The sequence below is a fragment of the Odocoileus virginianus genome, chromosome 14, assembly GCF_023699985.2.
Source record: "Odocoileus virginianus isolate 20LAN1187 ecotype Illinois chromosome 14, Ovbor_1.2, whole genome shotgun sequence".
In the NCBI taxonomy this organism is placed as follows: Eukaryota; Metazoa; Chordata; class Mammalia; order Artiodactyla; family Cervidae; genus Odocoileus; species Odocoileus virginianus.
Genome location: NC_069687.1, coordinates 14,551,773 through 14,569,501, shown reverse-complemented (window position 1 = coordinate 14,569,501; position 17,729 = coordinate 14,551,773). Strand labels below are relative to the sequence as shown.

The window sequence follows — 17,729 nt, the reverse complement described above, 5'->3', positions numbered from 1 at the left end:
TCGGGATGGGTGGGGCGGGGGGCCCGGGGCGGGGGGTGCGGGCAGGTGACCTTGGGGCGCCCGGGAGCGGACGGAGGGCCCGCCCGGTGCCCGATATGGGGGGGTGGGGTGGGGGGCGGTGCACGGCGGACCCTGCGGAGGAAGGTGTCAGTCCTGGCCCACTTTCGCGGCCACCCTACCCCGCACAGGTCGACACACAGTCCCAACTTTCCTCCAGACGCACCTCCCCCTGTAAGCAGCTGTCATCCTCCGCGGGGGTAGCCCAGCCTCGCGGACGAGACGGTGGGCTGACCCCGCACGCACCTGGACCGGCAGGTGTGGGGGGGCCCCCCCCCCCCCCCCCCGAGCACACCTGACTTTTGGCTTTCTGAAACTCGCAGGTCGTGACCTGCTCGCCCAAAGCCCGCCGAACCACACGCACTTGAACCTGTGTCCGTTCTTGCCCCCAGAGAGGGCATATCTGGACCAGCTTGGGCACACACTCAAGCCTGAGCCATCGCCATCAGCCACCTGAGACACCGAGTGATTTCTTTCTCCATCCCACCCGGAGGGTTGGGTGTACTGTCTTTACTCCCCGAGGAGAAAACAGGAGGCAGACAGGTGGATTACGGACATCACCCCGCCCCCCAGGTGTGCCTAGTGTAGAAAACAGTCTTATTTTTAGCTGAAGAATAAAGAGACTACCCAGGAATGTTCTCTGAAAAGCCCCTGATCAACAGGTTTGTCTTTTCCAAAAGCGCCCTTCACCCTAAAGACGCGGAAATGTCTGGCTCCTTTATGGAAGCCCCTGCCTGATCATCTGTTACCAGTCTAGTGGGGGGTGGAGAAAAAGCTTCTTTGTTTCCACCTGTGTTCTCATAACAAGCATGACCGACACTGCAGAATAAGCAGAGCTTCAGTGACCCATATCTTGTCACCGGACATTTATTTCTTAACCTTAATAAAGTTAGGAAATAAATAAACAAACAAAACATACACAACACGCCATTTCCTCAGTTAGCTCGTTTAACCATAATGTTTTTCTGCAGATCTGTGCCAGACTGATCTTGTTTTGAAACAGACTGTTTCTTAATAGAGCCTCTTGAGTGTGAATTAACCTTACTTTGGGTCTCTTAGCTATCATTGTTTCTAGACCTTATTCTGTATTTCTCTAACCTGTTATGAAGTTATAGTGAGCACTCAAAATCAGGAAGATATATGTATGATGCTGAATTGGGCAACAATAGTCATAGGGCTGTATCTCTCATTTTACCAATGAGGAACATGTTTTTCAAATTCTTAATTTTAAACTTTATTTATTTAAAAAAATACCTAATAGCCTCAGAGTTCAAAAGTTTAAGGTACAAGAAGTTAAGCAGTCTGTAAATGTCTTTCCCATGCCTCTCTGGCTACCCACTTTCCTACCAGAAGCAACCAGTGTTACCTGTTTCCTGTGTATCTTTCCAGATAGTGCATATTTCAACAAATGCAAAATATTCTCTGCAAATTGTGGACTACTGTCTGGGCTATTTTTTCTTTTTAGCGCACTTTGGCGATCACTTTCTTGTGATCAGCTGAATCCCACTGTATAGATGTCACAGATTAACCTGGCTCCTACTGACAGAATAAGATTGTTTCCAACTTTTGCTATGACAGCGTTAAAGCTAAGGGTCTGAACATGTATTATTTTGCATGTAAGCAAATTTTGCTGTAGGAGGAAGTCCCAGAAGTGGAATTGTTGGGTCAGAGTGTGCCCTTGTAGTTTTGATGACTGTCATTGTATTATTATACTTCCTTGGAGTGTTATCAATTTATGCTCCTACCAACAATGCATGTGACTGCCTATTTCTTTTTATACCCTTGCCAGCAGCATTTTATCAAACATTTTGATTGGTAAATCTGATAGGTAAAAACGGCTATCCAGTATAGTTTTATGGTTTTGTATTTCTCTGAGCTTGAGCATTTTTTATTATGTTCAGGAACCATTATAATTATCTTTTCTACACATTATCTGTTTACAGAAAACTTTTATCCATATTTTTAATTGAGTCATTGGGCTTTTCCTGTTGAGTTGTTAGAACTCTTTTTATACTAAGAACTTTAGCCTAATTTCTGTAACATGAGTTGCGAACATTTTTTCCTGTGATGTATTCTTAATAACATCTATTGAAAATAATGATTTTTGCATTAAATAATTGAAAGGCATATTTAATTTTATTTGGGAATGATGTCTTCCATCCATATATTTTTAATAAGTATGATAGCAAGGCAAACAATGGCCATAGGTTTTCTGATTATCTGTTTTATTTCTCCTTTTTGGAGAATTTACAATCCCATGTGTATATTTTCATGGACAGAAAAATGACTCTCCTGCTTTTTAAATTTGAAGTGCTTGTTAATTGGAATTTCTGACCCATTTATTAATTTCATTAAAATGTTGTAGTTTTCCCCATTGTTCCTCCTAGGTTGAAATAGTCTTTCAAGGACTTTGTTTTCTCTAAATAGTGTACCTCTTATCAAGCTATCTTAAATTATGTGGCACTGACATTCTGTGTCCCAAGAACTCTAAAACTCTGTATTTTTATGCTTACTAATGTTTTATTTATAATAGTGAAAATCGAATAAAACTTAAATGACAAAACATAAGAGTGGTTTCATAAACTGAAGTACTGTGTCTAGAGAGTAGATCATGTAGTTAGCAAAGTATAATTAAGTATAGGGCATAACATAAAGCTCTGTGTTTTTTTTTTTTTTTTAAATAAAAAAATCAGTGTTAGAAGCACGAAGAACCCAAATTTGTCTGAAGGAGTCATGATGATTTCACTTTCACTGATGTTATTTTTGTGAAAATTAACTTTTTAAATACATATTTTTGACTGTTTAGTACCTGGTACCAGCAGTAGCTCTCAGGATTTTGAGTTTGAGTTCAAAAGCTCTAACTTTTATTATCTGTCCATTTTTTGCAAGATTTTAGTGCTGTGTATTAAAAGGACAAAAGCTGAGACAGGGGCATGACGGTGTGGGTATAACTCAAGGCTGAATGGCATGAATGTGGTTGAAGAGTCAGAGAAGGAATCATTCATTTTGATGCAGCTTTCTGTTGGGCAGGTGGCATCCTGGATGATGAGACTATGGGGTCTTCTTAAGGAGACCATGCTTGAATCAGATTTTGATGGACAGGAATGATTTGGGTAGACCTAGTGCATGGTGGACAACACTTCAATCCTAAGGAATTGTACTTAGTGTTTTCACTAATATTCAACTGATGCAGTGCCACATGAGGTGGTGGAGAAAAGTAGGGGAGATGAGACTGGCTAGGTGTTTTGGAGACCCATCTGGGGGCAGTGGTTGCCTCGAGTGTCATACTTCTTGTTTGGATCTGTTTTTTCTATAGGCAATGGAGACCCAAAAATGCCTTGTATAAGTTCCCAGGAATATTTTAGTGGGCAGGTAAATTGTGGTTTATTCATTTATTCTTACCATCAAATTCTTTCTATAGAGCAATAAAAATAAACTAGAGCTATAGGCAACAACATAGATGAATTTTACAAATGCAATTTGGGGAAGAAAAGCACCTTTAATAATATGTACAGAATGATTCAGTTTTTTGAAAGTTTTAAGATGTCCAAACTGAACTGAACTGAAACCTGAACAGTATTGATTTAGGGATATATAGATAAAAGACATTCTTATCTGTAAGATCAAGAGTAGAGGGGGAAGGTGTGATCACAGAAGGCACGTGGAAAGTTCTGGAGTGTAGGCCGTGTTGTTTTTTGACTTTGGTGGTGGTAGTTACCTGATGTTCAGGTTACAGCTATTTTAAAACTGTGGTTGTGTCTGCACGTTCTTATCTTTGATGTATTTTTGAAAAATACTAAACTCATAAATAATGCTTTAAACAATTATTATTTACTCAGAGCTCAGAGGAGTTTAGTAAAATTCAGACCATATAGTTCCTGTCTCAAGAAGCAGGGTTTCCACAACCTGAAATAGTCCGGTACTGGCAATGGTCCAGTAGTCATAGGGTTGGGTCTGTCTCACTTTACCAATGAGGGACATGTTTATAAATTCTTTTTCTTATCTTAAATTTTATGTGTTTAAAAATGGCTAATACAGCCTCATAGTTCGGAAGTCTAAAAGTATGAAGTTAGATGTCTTTCCCACGCCTCTCCTTGACTGCCTGTTTCCTTCCAGAGGCAACCAGTGACAGCAATTTTAAGTACACCATCAAATAGAATGAACCCAGTGAAACAGAAAATGCCCCATTTGCTTTTGTTTTTGAAGAAATAACTTATTGCAGTATGCTGTCAGTAAAAACACTCACATTCTAAGGGAACAGCCAAGTGTAAACACCTGTGGAATCAAAATGGCAATCAAGATCTAGAACATTCCACTTCTCTTAAAGATTACTTTGAGTTCCTTTCCCATCCACACCCACCCCAGGGATTGATCTGTTTTCTCTCCCTGTAGATTAGATTTGTCTTCCCCTAAGTTTCATGTAAATTATACCTTATAATTTGATGTCTTTTGTGCCTGGCTTTGCTTACCCAGCGGAAAGCTTTGAGATTCAGCCCGATTGTGTTTATCAGTGGCTTGTTTCTCATTTTTGCTGACTTGTCTGCATCTTCGGGGACATCTGGAGGGCTCAGTGATAAAGAATCCACCTGCCAATGTAGGAGACACAGGAGTCTCGGGTTTGATCTCTGGGTTGGGAAGAGCCCCTGGAGGAGGAAAGGGCACCCCATTCCAGTATTGCTGCCTGAAAAACCCCGTGGAGAGAGGAGCCTGGCGGGCTGCAGTCCGTGGGGTCGCTCAGAGTCGGACCGGGCTGAGTGACTGAGCATAGCGCAGCGCTGCTGCTTCAGGGATGCACCGCAATGTGTTTATCCATTTGCCAGCTGATGTTCTTTTGGGTTCTTTTCACGGCTGGCTGTTATGAGTGAAGCTATTGAAAAAATTCAGGCACAAATCTTTGCATGAAATGTCTGGATTTGGTGAAAGGAGTGACAAGCTCTCGCTGGGCTTTGTGTGGCCATGCGGTGATTGCCTTGGATAGCAAGGGCTGGGGGAGAAGCTCCCTCTTCTTGTGCTGCTTGATGGCCATGAAATTGAGTCCTTCACGATGCTGCTGAGAAAGCTGCTCTGATGTGATTTAGTCTTGGACCCCGGAGAAGGCAATGGCACCCCACTCCAGTACTCTCGCCTGGAAAATCCCATGGACGGAGGAGCCTGGCAGGCTGCAGTCCATGGGGTCGCTAAGTTGGACACGACTGAGCAACTTTACTTTTACTTTTCCTTTCATGCATCGGAGAAGGAAATGGCAACCCACTCCAGTGTTCCTGCCTGGAGAATCCCAGGGATGGGGGAGCCTGGTGGGCTGCTGTCTATTGGGTCACACGGAGTCGGACACGACTGAAGCGACTTAGCAGCAGCAGCAGTCTTGAACCCGCAGTTGGAGACCATGCATGCAGAGAAGTCTGTTCTGGGCCTTTTTCCTCAGAGCATCTGATGCTGCGTGATAACAGTACCCTCCACTTATACAATTAGTTCATTTGCAAGAAAGTGATTAGTCTGAGGTGATGACACAAGGGTGCGCCTGGCAGGAGACCTTGAGTCCTCTGACTTTTGCCATGTCTCAGACAGGACACCTGTGCAGTCTGGAATGCCCAGGACCCACTGGGTGTCCTTGGAGGCCCATCCTCTAGAGTTAGTTTGGAAGGTTGCAGAATCCAACTCTTACTTGACCCCCTCTGTGCCATCACTGATGGGTTGGGCTCGCTGGTGTCAGAGTAGAGCCCCTGAAAGAGCCAGTAGCCACCAGCATCATCATGGCCATCTCCGGGTGCTTGTAGAGATGAGGATCGTGGGCTCCACCCATTCCTTGAACCAGAATCCCTGGAGGTGGGGCCGGAACATCTGCATTTTCTCCAGCTCCCCAGGTGACTCAAGTTTAAGAATCACTGCATTTGAGCATTCCCTGGGATCATGAACTCTTCTCCATAAGGCAGCATTTCCGTTGCTGGACAACTCTTGACTAGCAACTATTTTTCTAATGCTGAGTTAAACTCACCCCTCTGTTACCTCTCCAGCTGCCCAAGATCCGGACTTCCTCCCCACAACAGTCCTTTGTCTGTTTCAAGATTTGTTCTGTTCTCCATTTCTGCTGAGTCTCTTTTCCCCAGGTGAGAAATCCTGGGCTCCTTCCACTCACCAGGCTCTTCTGAACATGCTTCAGTTTATCCATATTCCTCCTCAAATGCAGCATTCTGAGATGATCTGAACATCCTCCTGGACAGCATCCTTCTGTTCACATGGCCAGAAATAGGCCATGTTCTTTGTTCTACTTGATAGTAACTCCTTTGACAGCCACTACTATTAATGATTGCTGCTCGCCTCAAACTATGCCTGTATATATAACTGTAGAAGCAGGTAGAGTTTGTCAAACTACAAATACTAAAATGATTAAAGATGCTCACAGTTAGCACCTCATTTAAGTCTTACAGCAACCAGAGAGGCAGATATTGTTCCCTTTTTACACAAGAGGAAACAAGCCCATAGAAGTTAATTGAATTATTAAAGATGACTTTGTACTGTTCCATAGAAAATTTGCAGTGATGGAAATAGTCTAAATTTGTTCTGTCTTGTAGGGTAGCAAACAGCCTGCTGTGGTTATTGAATTTACAGTGTGTGTCTAGTATGATTCAGGAACTGTATTTTTAAATTTTCTTGAATTTAAACTTCAATTTAAATAGCCACATGTGGTTAGTGGCTACCATAGTCAATAGTGCAGTCCTAACCTGGCTCGTGGGCCTAGGTCATGAAGCCATGTACTTTCTTTTTGTTTTGTTTTTTTTAAATTCTATCACTCTAAAGAATAGTAGAAGACAGATATGGGAGCAAACTGGAGGAGGGCATGGCAACCCACTCCAGTATTCTTGTCTGGACAATGCTCATGGACAGAGGAACCTGGCAGGCCACAGTCCATGGGGTCGCAAAGAGCTGGACAGGACCGAGCGACTAAGCACAGCTCAGCACACATGGGAACCAACAATTAGGGCTTACATTTTACAAATATTACAGAATTTCAGTTAATGGTTTCAGCATAGGTGAAAATAATTATGTTGGGAGAGGGTTGCTTCTACACTGAGAGGGATCTTTTTAAGCCTATTAGCAAGTCTGGTTAACACCCCCCACCTTATCTCAGCTCCATCTGGGCATGAGGAGCCATTCTAGAGTGTCTGCTTCAGGCCCACGTGGTGCTGGGCCCAGAGGGTATACCAGAAGTCTCCGGTCTGCACTCGGCTCTCAGAGCTTACTCTCTGCTTTAGGAGACGTGGCTGGCTCAGTGAATTGGTTGAAACAATGTACCACACTTCTAAATTGCATGCCACAGTCTCTGGGGTTTTACAGTTTAGGAAGAGTGGATATCAGAAAGGTTTGAAATAGTTGATAAGAGCTTTGTACGATTTACTGCATGTATAGCCTAACTTCCCTGGTGGCTTATAGGTAAAAATCCTCCTGCCAATGCAGGAGACACGGTTTCCATCACTGGGTTGGGAGGATCCCCTGGAGAAGGAAATGGCAACCCACTAAAGTATTCTTGCCTGGGAAATCCTGTGGGCAGAGGACCCTGGCAGGTATAGTCCATGGGGTCGCAAAAGAGTGAGACATGACTTAGTGACTAAACAACCAAAACAAAATAGGCCTGGAAAAGAAGATGTGACTGTAAAAGTAAGGTTAACAGTGGGGATTTTCTGTGTGGGACAGACCCAGGAATAAATGGGGGACAAGGTTGGCTGTTGTCAGTCTGGGGAGACTCACCTGCCTCAGCCTGAGGATATATATCTGAGAAATTCTTATTCTCAGATACCTGGAACCATCTTGGGGTCTGAAATGCTGTAGGTGCTCACAAAGGTTTAGTGAACTGGGCTGAACCAGAGGATATTCCCTTATACTATACTTGTATATGTAACTATATAGGCAGGTATAGTTTGCCAAACTACAACTATATTAAAATGTTTAAAGATGCTCATGGTTAGCCTGGATAGGGTGAGGATGGTTTAAGGAAGGTCTTGCAAAATAGAAAATCTTCAGGTCATTGGAGATCGTGGACAATTTTTGTATTCAGCAAATGTTTCTTGAGTGGTGGCTTCATGAACTTATTATTCTTAGACCCAGGATACCTTTCACAAGTTTCTCTGTAAGGCTCTTCTCTAGATCTCAGTCTTTGAAGACCAGGAGCTGCTGGTGGGAGGTCCTAAGAAAGAGGGCTGTTTTAACCAGATTAATGTTTATTCTAGAAACCCATCAGGTTTTCTTCTCTAGTATAATAACCACATCTAGCGTAATAACCTCATCTTCAGTGATTTCTCACAGTTTTATGTTTATGCTTATTTGGGTAATAACTTTATCACAGCTTCTTCTTGCTACTCTTTCTCTTCTTGTCCTGCTGTTCACGAATGTTTTTAAACTGCCTGATTGATCCAAACGAGTCCAGATAAATGTGTTTTATCATTATCCCTAGCTGCTGGGAATACAGTGATGACTAAGACATGTTCCGATCCCTGGTGAGAAGCGCAGATTAGTGAGCAAGTAATTCTAAGGTTATGCTGTGAGCACTAAATTATCACACATGGGCCAAGAGGAGCCAATAGGATTTCTTTAGGCTGCAAATGAGGGTATGGAGACTGGGGAGAAGACAGGATGATCAGTATGTAAAAGTGAAAGAGAACTAGTATGTATTGAGTAGTTATTATATGCTGGGTGCTCAGTTAATTCATGGAAGCTTGAACAGTGTATACATAGTACTTGTAACTATTCATTTATACATGCTGTGCTTAGTCACTCAGTCATATCCAGCTCTTTGTGACCCCATGGACTGTGGCCTGCCAGGCTCCTCTGTATCCAGGCGAGGATACTGGAAGGGGTTGCCATGTCCTCCACCAGGGGATCTTCCCAACCCAGGGATCGAACCAAGGTATCCCACATTGCAGGCAGATTCTTTCCCAGCTGAGCCATAATGGAAGCCCAATAGGAGAAGCCAGATGTTGGGTGCTGGGAGAAAATTAAAGCAGGGACAAGGAACAGGAAGGGACAAGGAGGTGCTGCCTTCCTGGAAGTGGTCAGTGCTGGCCTCTCAGAGGAGCGACCATGAGCTGATGTCCAAAGAGCAAGTTAGGGAAGGATCCAAGGAGCTACCTCTGTGGTGGAATGCTCCTGACAGAGGGAACGGGGTGTGCAAAGGCCCTGAGGTGAGTGAGCTTGGGGGGTTTGCAGAACAGCATGGAGTCCAGTGTGACCGGGGCTGGGTGAGCAAGGAAGAGACACTGTTAGTTCTAGCTCAGAGCTTCATGCAGCGAGTGGACCAGATTCTGCTTGCTGGCTTTCCATCACCCCTCCATGGATGAATTAGGAGAGGGGAAACCCAGAGCCAGAGGTGGATCAGGACCCCTTTGGAAGGGAGCACGTGGTAGTGAGGAGAGGCAGTGGGTGGGGAAGACTCCGGAGGTAACATCGGGGGCGATGAATGATTTCTTAGGTGGGAGGAGGAGCGGGGGAGTGACGCAGCCTCTCAGGGTAAGTGAGGAGTAGCTGGTATTAACTGTTCTGAGGGCCTCTGGGGTTGCAGCAGGTTGGGGTGGTGGGGGAGGAGGGTGTTTTCCTGATAGGGGGTGGTGTGCTGTGCCCATGGGCCATCCAGTGAAATTATCCAAGATAGTCCTCACGGGGTTGATATATGGGTGATGCCTAGGGACAGGGTTGGATTGAAGGACAGATTTGGGCGTGTTGGGAATACGGGTTTGGGGTGGTGACATTTCCCAGGACCACCTGCTGGGTCAGACGAGAAGAGAGCCCAGGAGGGTGGAGGAAACCGACATCAGGAAGGCGGTTTGCGGTTTTGAAGGAGCATCTTAGGAGGGTCACAGCATGGTGTCCCCAAGAGGCCAGCTCAGCTCGCAGCCGGGTCTGCTAGGATTCCAGCCAGCAAGCGCCCTTTCCTGGCCAGCATGAGAGCCTGGCTTTCCTAGTCACCCCAGACAGGGGGACCCTCCCTTGCTCCCAGCCCCTCCCTGCCTCCTCCAGCCCCAGCATCACGACTCAGTCTCTGCGGAGACGCCTTGCCCTGGTCTGCCTGGTCTCTTTGTCTAGGTCCTCCGATCAGCTCCAGCCTTGGCCAGCGTTGACTTCAGGCAGCACGGGAAATCCGTTCTCTTCCCAGCGCCTGCCCTTCACGCGCATCAAGATCTCTGACTTTGAATGTCAGCGGGGGGGTTTTAGCTCTTTCCATGTTCACTGCTTCCTTCCGTAGAGTTCTCACCACCTCCCCATGCCGTTCTCTAGCCCCCGCTGCTCCCCAGATGCCCGATGGGTCCTGTGAAGGGCGCTGCCCCTTGTGAGGATGGAGGAAGGGAGAGGGAAGGGTGGAGATCGGGGGGACAGGGACAGCAGGGACCCTGGGGGAGCCCATGGGGGCTGGACTTAAAGGACACCTCCTCCTCTGACTCCTGAAGACCAGGGTGAAAGGTGGGTGCACTTGGCGGGCAGGTGGCCGGGGTCCCCTGCCAGTGGTGGGTAATTTCTCTTTGAAGGAAGAGGATGAGCTCCTGAGGTTGAGGAGGCTTAGGGAGGAGGAGACTGACTGTTGATTTCATGGGGAAGGATAGCAGGAAACCAAACCATTGGATACAGCGTTGGGGAGAAGCTCGATTACATTTGCTTGGCCATTTCTTCAGTGAATGCATTTTATCATGTATTTTCATCTTTGTCTTCGTGGACCAGTGATTTTTCAAGGTGCATGCTTCACAGAACAGCACCAAACTCAGTGGTGTGGTCACCTCTGCGCTCTGGGAGCTTAACAGGAGATATTTTAGGGGACGTTTCCCATTTGCTGAAGAAGCAAGATCACCTGTGTCTGATCTTTCCAGACACGTGTCACTACATACATGGTGACAGAAGTGTTCAGCGCGAGAATTTTCAAAGATTCTTTGTTCTCTGCCAATTTCATTTCACTTGGGCAGTGAGTGTTTTTGTCTCAGGCATGAAGGCAGCACTCCCGAAAGGAAAACAGGTGGAGCGAGGTGTGACCGCCTCCCACTCCAGGTGGCATCTTCTTCTTGTTTAGTTGCTAAGTCGTGTCCAACTCTTTGCGACCCCATGGACTGTAGCCCACCAGGCTCCTCTGTCCATGGGGATTCTCCAGGCGAGAATACTGGAGAGGGTTGCCATGCCCTCCTCCAGGGGGTCTTCCCGACCCAGGGATCAAACCTGCCTTTCTTATGTCTCCTGCATTGGCAGGTGGGTTCTTTACCACTAGCGCCACCTGGGAAGCCTGAGGAATGCTATACAGGAAAATAAAAGACTTTCTTCTCTCCTCTCTCTCTTAATTAGATGAATGAATTCCACCAGATTTTTAATAAAATGAGAGTGATATCTTGGTCACCTCTCCCCACTTCGAAGTCCTGTTTCTCAGGGAAGCTATTGTTAATTTTCTGCTTTTAGCTCCGTTTAGGCTTTTCTAGATAATATGCTTAAAATGCCAATTTCTTTTTTTCCCCCCTGCATTTATTTTACATTTACATTAGTAAAATTTGGGGGGTATAATTGATGAACATTATATTAGTTTCAGGTGTACACTATAATGATTTGATATAGACACGACTGAGTGACTAACGCTTTCACTTTCTTGACTTTCGTTTATATATATTGTGAAATGATCACTCCAGTAAATCCAGCATCCATCACCACACATGAGGGTGTGCTTAGTCGCTCAGTCATGTCCGACTCTTTGCGACCCCATGGACTGTAGCCCGCCAGGCTCCTCTGTCCATGGGATTTCCCAGGCAAGAATACTGGAGTGGGTTTCCAGTTCATTCTCCAGGGGATCTTCCCCGCCCAGCGATCGAACCCATGTCTCCGGCACCTCCTGCATTGGCAGTGGTACCACTGTGCCCCCAGGGAAGCCCTATCACCGCCCGCAGTTACAAAATTTTTTACAATGCCATTTCTGGATTTAGCAATCCATTGACCTCTTCCCTCTACTAAAATGAGGTCACCATTTCAGGTTCTGTCTCAACATCAGCGTGGTTCATACGCGAGCCGCAGGAGGAAGCCGTGTTCATGCTCCCTTTCTGGTACAACTCTATTTTGCTCTTGTTTCTAGCATTGTTATTCTGTTAGATCTTTGTAACTCTCCAGCGTTTCTAGAAAACTCCTTCTGATAAAGGTCAAGCCTGTCAGGCCCACACTTCAGTTTCTCTCTCTGTTTCCCTGGGAGCCCCCTCTCTTGGGGTCCTCTCCCCCAGGACATCTGCATCATCACTTCACCCCCACCTCCAGGGTGAGAGTCGCTGCTACTGGCCCGCTGCTGAGAGCAGGGTGGGGACAGTCAGCTGAAATGGGGGAGCCCCCGTTTCTTGTCCTTGGGTTTATTCCTGATGGTTTCAGGTTTCCTTATGTTCGCGCTTTGCCTGTTTTCTCTGTTGCTGCACTCTTTCTTGGTGGACTGTTTGTCCTGAGAGAGCACACCCTCTACCTCGGGGAGAGGACAGAGGAAACGGCACGTTTTGAGAACTTGTGTGCGGAAATGTCTGTGTCCTACCCGTCCAGCTGGCTGCTGGTTTGGCTTGGCGTAGAATTTGGAGCTTGGAGTCAACTTCCCTTAGAATTTTGAAGCACCGCCCTCTCTCACTCGCTTCCAGGGTTGCTTTTCACAGATGGATACCTCTCCAGTACCCCATCTTGGTAGATCGCCTGTAGTTGGTCCACCTGACGGTTTATCATTTCCGGTATTTGGGTAAGGAGTCGGCCTGAGTGCTGTTACTGTAGCTTGTGCCTTAGATCTCTGGGGCAAGCTCATTTCTCTTTGCCTGACTGACTTCTGGGACCTAAAGTCCACTTGTCTTGTGAAGGCTGCATCTGACGTCGGTGGTCCATTCTCGAGGTGACTGAAGTTGAACGCGGGCTTCTGTGTAACTGCCAGGGCTGCTCATGCAGAGACGAGCCTGAGTAACACCTGTTCCCCCACCCCACCGCCACCCCGCTGGTCCCACCAGCTTGGCTGGGTCATGCCCTGGGGGTGTCAGGCCTGGTAGCTGACCTGGCTTTGCAGAAACTTACCATCCTAGGATAGGCTAGGCCTAACCGAGCTAAAAGGCAGCGAGAATTCATACCTTGACCTCGTTAGCACAGCGCCCAAAACAGATGATTCAATAGCATGACCGACTCAATGGACATGAATCTGAGCAAATTCTGGAAGATGGTGAAGGACAGAGGAACCTGATGTGCTGCCGTCTGTCGGGTTGCAAAGAATCAGACACAACTTAGTGACTGAACAGTGAAAAACCACAGAACAAATAGTTTCCTTACTTGTCACAGACCAGGACGCTTGAGTCCAGAGTCCCTGCTCACATTCTGGGTCTGGCGTGGAGCCAAATGCTACGTAGGTGCCCACTTCTGCTTTTCCTGCTTCCATAAAGCCTCACGGGTGCTTCTGTGTGTGTGCTTTGCTGACCTGTGTAGCGCTGGATGAAATGGACATCTGGAGTCGCAGGTTTCAGCCCAAGAGTCATCGAGTAAATCTATTAAAATCAGCTAAGACCCTAAGTGCCCCAGTTCTCTGATGGTACTGACCTGCTTTCAGTATTTCAAACAACTGGGGAAGAGGCTTACTTCTACAGTCAAGTTGCAGTTGCTCTGACCTAGTAAACTATATTATTTATTTTGTTAGTAACTAAAACCTTTCACAGGCAGGCAGCTGTATGATGAAATAAAAGGTAGGCAATCTTTGTTTCGGTTTAATCACTTCATTTTATAGATGAAGAAACTGAGTCCCCAGACCTCACCGTGAGCTGGTGACAATGCAAACCCTCCTCCACTTTTTAAAAATATTTTTTAAGTTGATATGTTGTATTTTCAGTTTTATTCAGTTCAATACATTTTTCATTTTCTTCCCCCCCCCCCTTTTTTTTTTTGCCTCATGGCATGGGGGATCAGACCCATGCCCCCTTCAGTGGGAGCGTGGAGTCTTCACCACTGGACCACCGAGGGGGAGTCCAGCTCAACCCCTTTTGAAAACTGCATGCTGCCAAGCGTGGGAGCAGTGAGTGAGGAAACTTAGGAAGGTGGAATCATAAGGTTCTCAGGGTAGAATCGCCCTTCAGAGTTTGCAGGCCTGTATAGAGACTTTGTGGAGTTGATCCAACCATGTCTTTGGGGGTCTTGAGCGTCTGCAGTAGGTATATTGACCGGTCTCCCCAAGATTTGCTAGGCCCCTCCAAAGCTCCTTGCTGTGAACTTCAGGCATTTCCTCCAGCTGTCACCCTCACTTCTTACCTACTGTCACAGGAGCCAGTTCGTAAAAGTCACTTTTTACAAAAGGGGACTTTCTCCTCTCTCACCAGTCAATGCTTGCGTTTGACTGCATCTTCTGGAATTAAGAAGTCTACTGTCCAGGTGATGGAGAACCACCTTCTTTCAAGTGATGAGGTAACTCCATCCTCAGAGACCTGAGGGAGAATTTGTGTCACTTGAATATGCCATTATTATTCAAAGGAAGTATTTTTATGTGTTCTTGAACAACAAATGGATAACATTTGCTCCGACACCATCAAGACCTGTTAAACTTGACAGCGTACTCGGTAACTTGGTTTGTTTTCAAACCCAGCTGAAGGACTTTTTTGTTGGTAATAAAATCTCTTGAAAAGAGTTATTGACCTCTTCCCCTCCAGCTCTCCTGTAGCTGGTACACATAATAAAAAAAAATTATGTGCACACTCAATATTTTAAAAAGTTCAAAATTTCAGGGGAAACAACAAATAAAAAAATTAAGGATTAAAGCTATTCATTTGAACAGTGAGGTTTAGGGACTATGGTACACAAGATTGCAGCTGCTACTGATTTGCCCAGCCCTAGTCCCCCCAGGGGAATTTCCCTGGTAGGCCGGAGGTGGCCCTGTGGTCTCTTGCCTGGGGCTTTGTTGCTCATGAGTTGCATAAAATCCAAATCCATCTTTGTCAATGGAGGAAATGGCTCATAAGCTGGAGGAAGGGATGGTAATGCAATTCCTTCTGCAGCTGAGTTCCTGTCGTTGAATGGATATGTCTTGGACTATTGACTGTACCTTGGAAACCTTACTTCATCTAAGTCATCTTTTTAGAATGAATATATATTTTCTTGTCATACCTGATGAATTTAACTTCCAAATACCTTTGGGATAAGTTCAAAACAACAGCTTGCATTGTTACATTGTGTAGGATATCTCAGAGTTATAGCGAGGGACTTTAACCAGTTTGTTTTTATAGTTTATGAAAAATATGGTACATATGTGAAACTTCAAACCTTTTTCTTATAAATTACATCCAAATATTTAAAGATATTTAACAATGATGTTTCCCTTTTCGCTCAAGTTCTAAGTTTCTTAGATTTTAAACTATAAGCTAGTGGAAATGGAAAATATGATCTTAGGTTGCTTTTTGCTTTTTTAATCCACTAGTAAGAGCAGACTCTAGTTTTCATTTATCAAAGTGGAAATTGATCATTTCCATTCAAAATTTTCAGTTTTAGTAATATCCTGAGTATTTTAGCTCTGATGTTGTCTCTGGAATCTCTGCTGTGTGTGGGTTTGCCTGGTGCAGAACGTGGATGTCTGAAGCCTTATGAGCCCCTGATTCATGCCACGCTTGCTGCGTGCCTTTGGCATCCAAAAGGGTGGCTGTTAAGAGAAGAACCATTGCTGGGTATTGTCCTCAGAGTGTCAGAGATGATCTTTGGCTTCTAGTTAGAGCTCCTGGATGTGTGGAAAGAAGCCCTGGTTCACACAGCTTTCACGTAAGCCTGACTGCCTAGACACTGTGCCGTCATTGGTCAGGGCTCCATCCTCGGGGACCTGACCAATCACATCATTGCAGCAGGGCTTTATTCAGCACCGTGGCAGGTTCAGAGGGCCAGACTGACTTCCCATTAGAGAGATACATTTTGACCTAGGCCAAAGTCCCAGGGCCATCATGTTATCAGTTGCTTTTCAAAAGGTCTTCCAAAACTCTGCAGAGATATTTGTGCTCCTTAGGAAATTACTGTCCTTCACCCTCCCTTCCATTTTGTCAAGCTGTTACTGTTATGATAGTAGGATAGTGTGCTTTAGGGAGTTCATGATTCATGATAATGTTAATTACACGCATAATTATTTAATTATGTTAATTGATTCATCCATTCAATAAACACGGAATGAGCCACAATGCCAAAAGGCATTATTGAGCACCCACTACCAGCCAGGTGGTGGCCTTGTCCAGGGGTGACATTGGTGAACTGGACACAGTGGATCCTTCCCTCTTGGAGCTAATGTTTTGGTGTCAGCAAATGATAAACAAGCAAATGAATGTACAAATAGGAATCAAGATGAGTCATGAAAGGAATAAACGCTTTTCTGGGAAAGCAGTAGGGTGACAAACATGGTCATAGTCAGCCAAGGAGACTGGTTCTCCGGACTCTGTTGCTGCTGAGTGTGACCATGGGGCAGTGTTTTGACCTAGTGCCTCTACCAAGCTTTTGAAAATGCCTTTTGCCAGAGAACTCCCATCATCCTTGATCAAAACAGCCAATCCCTTTTGAGAAAGCAGTTTTGACGTTCTGATGTAGCTGACTGCGTGGCTGGGGTCATTTTTAAAAGATGTGTTGGGAGGGACGGGTACCTGTACCTGTTTTCTGGTGGGTGGAGAGAGCTACAGTGTGATCCAGCAACCTCACTCCTGGGCATGTGTCCGGAGAAAAGATAATTCGAGAAGATAGATGTGCCCCAGTGTTCACTGCAGCTCTGTACACAATAGCCAGGACATGGATGCCACCTAAATATCCATCAACAGAAGAATGGATAAAGAAGATGTGGTACATAAATACAATAGAACATTGCTCAGATGTAAAAAGAATAAAATAATGCCATTTGCAACAATGTGGACAGACCTAGAGATTCTTATGCTGGATGAGGTCAGACAGATATTATGTGATACTGCTTATATGTGGAATATAAAAAAAGCCTATAAATTAAACCATCCCTGGGTTGGGAAGATCCCTTGGAGGAGGAAATGGCAATCCACTCTAGTATTCTTGCCTGGAGAATCCCATGGACAGAGTAGTCTGGTGGCCTACAGTCCATAGAATTGCAAAGAATCGAACATGACTGAAGCGACTTAGCATGCAAGCAGGAGCTTATCTATAAAACCCAAACAGAGTATAGATGTAGAAAATAAACTTAGGGTTACCGGGGGGTAAAGAGGAGAGGGATAAATTGGAAGATTGGGATTGGCACCTATGCACTGCTGTATATCAAATAGGTAACTAATGTGGACCTATTGGGGCCCTACTATATAGCACAGGGAACTCAATTCTCTGTGACCACCTGAATGGGAGAAGAATCTAAAAAAAAAGTGGATGCACGCATGTGTATAGTGGATTCACTTTGCTCTGCACCTGAAACTTGCACAACATTGTAAATTAATTATTCCCCAATAAAATAAAAAAAAGACATGTTAACAACTGACCAAAGGCATCTTTCTGTTATTTGTGTGTGTGTGTGCGCGCATGCACGTGTGCTGAGTCATGTCTGACTCTTTGCAGCCCCATGTACTGTGGCCCTCCAGGCTCCTCCGTCCATGGGATTCTCCAGGCAGGAATACTGGAGCAGGTTGCCATTTCCTTCTCCAGGGGATCTTCCCGATCCGGAGTCAAACCTGCATCTCCTGCATTGCGGGGGGGAGGGG

The 17,729-nt window shown here is 45.4% G+C and overlaps 1 protein-coding gene across 1 annotated transcript in view; it reads left to right on the top strand.

Annotated features, from left to right (window-relative positions):
- RETREG1 (reticulophagy regulator 1) overlaps window positions 1-17,729 on the top strand; it is a 158,178-nt gene that overhangs the window by 437 nt on the left and 140,012 nt on the right. The window lies entirely within an intron of this gene.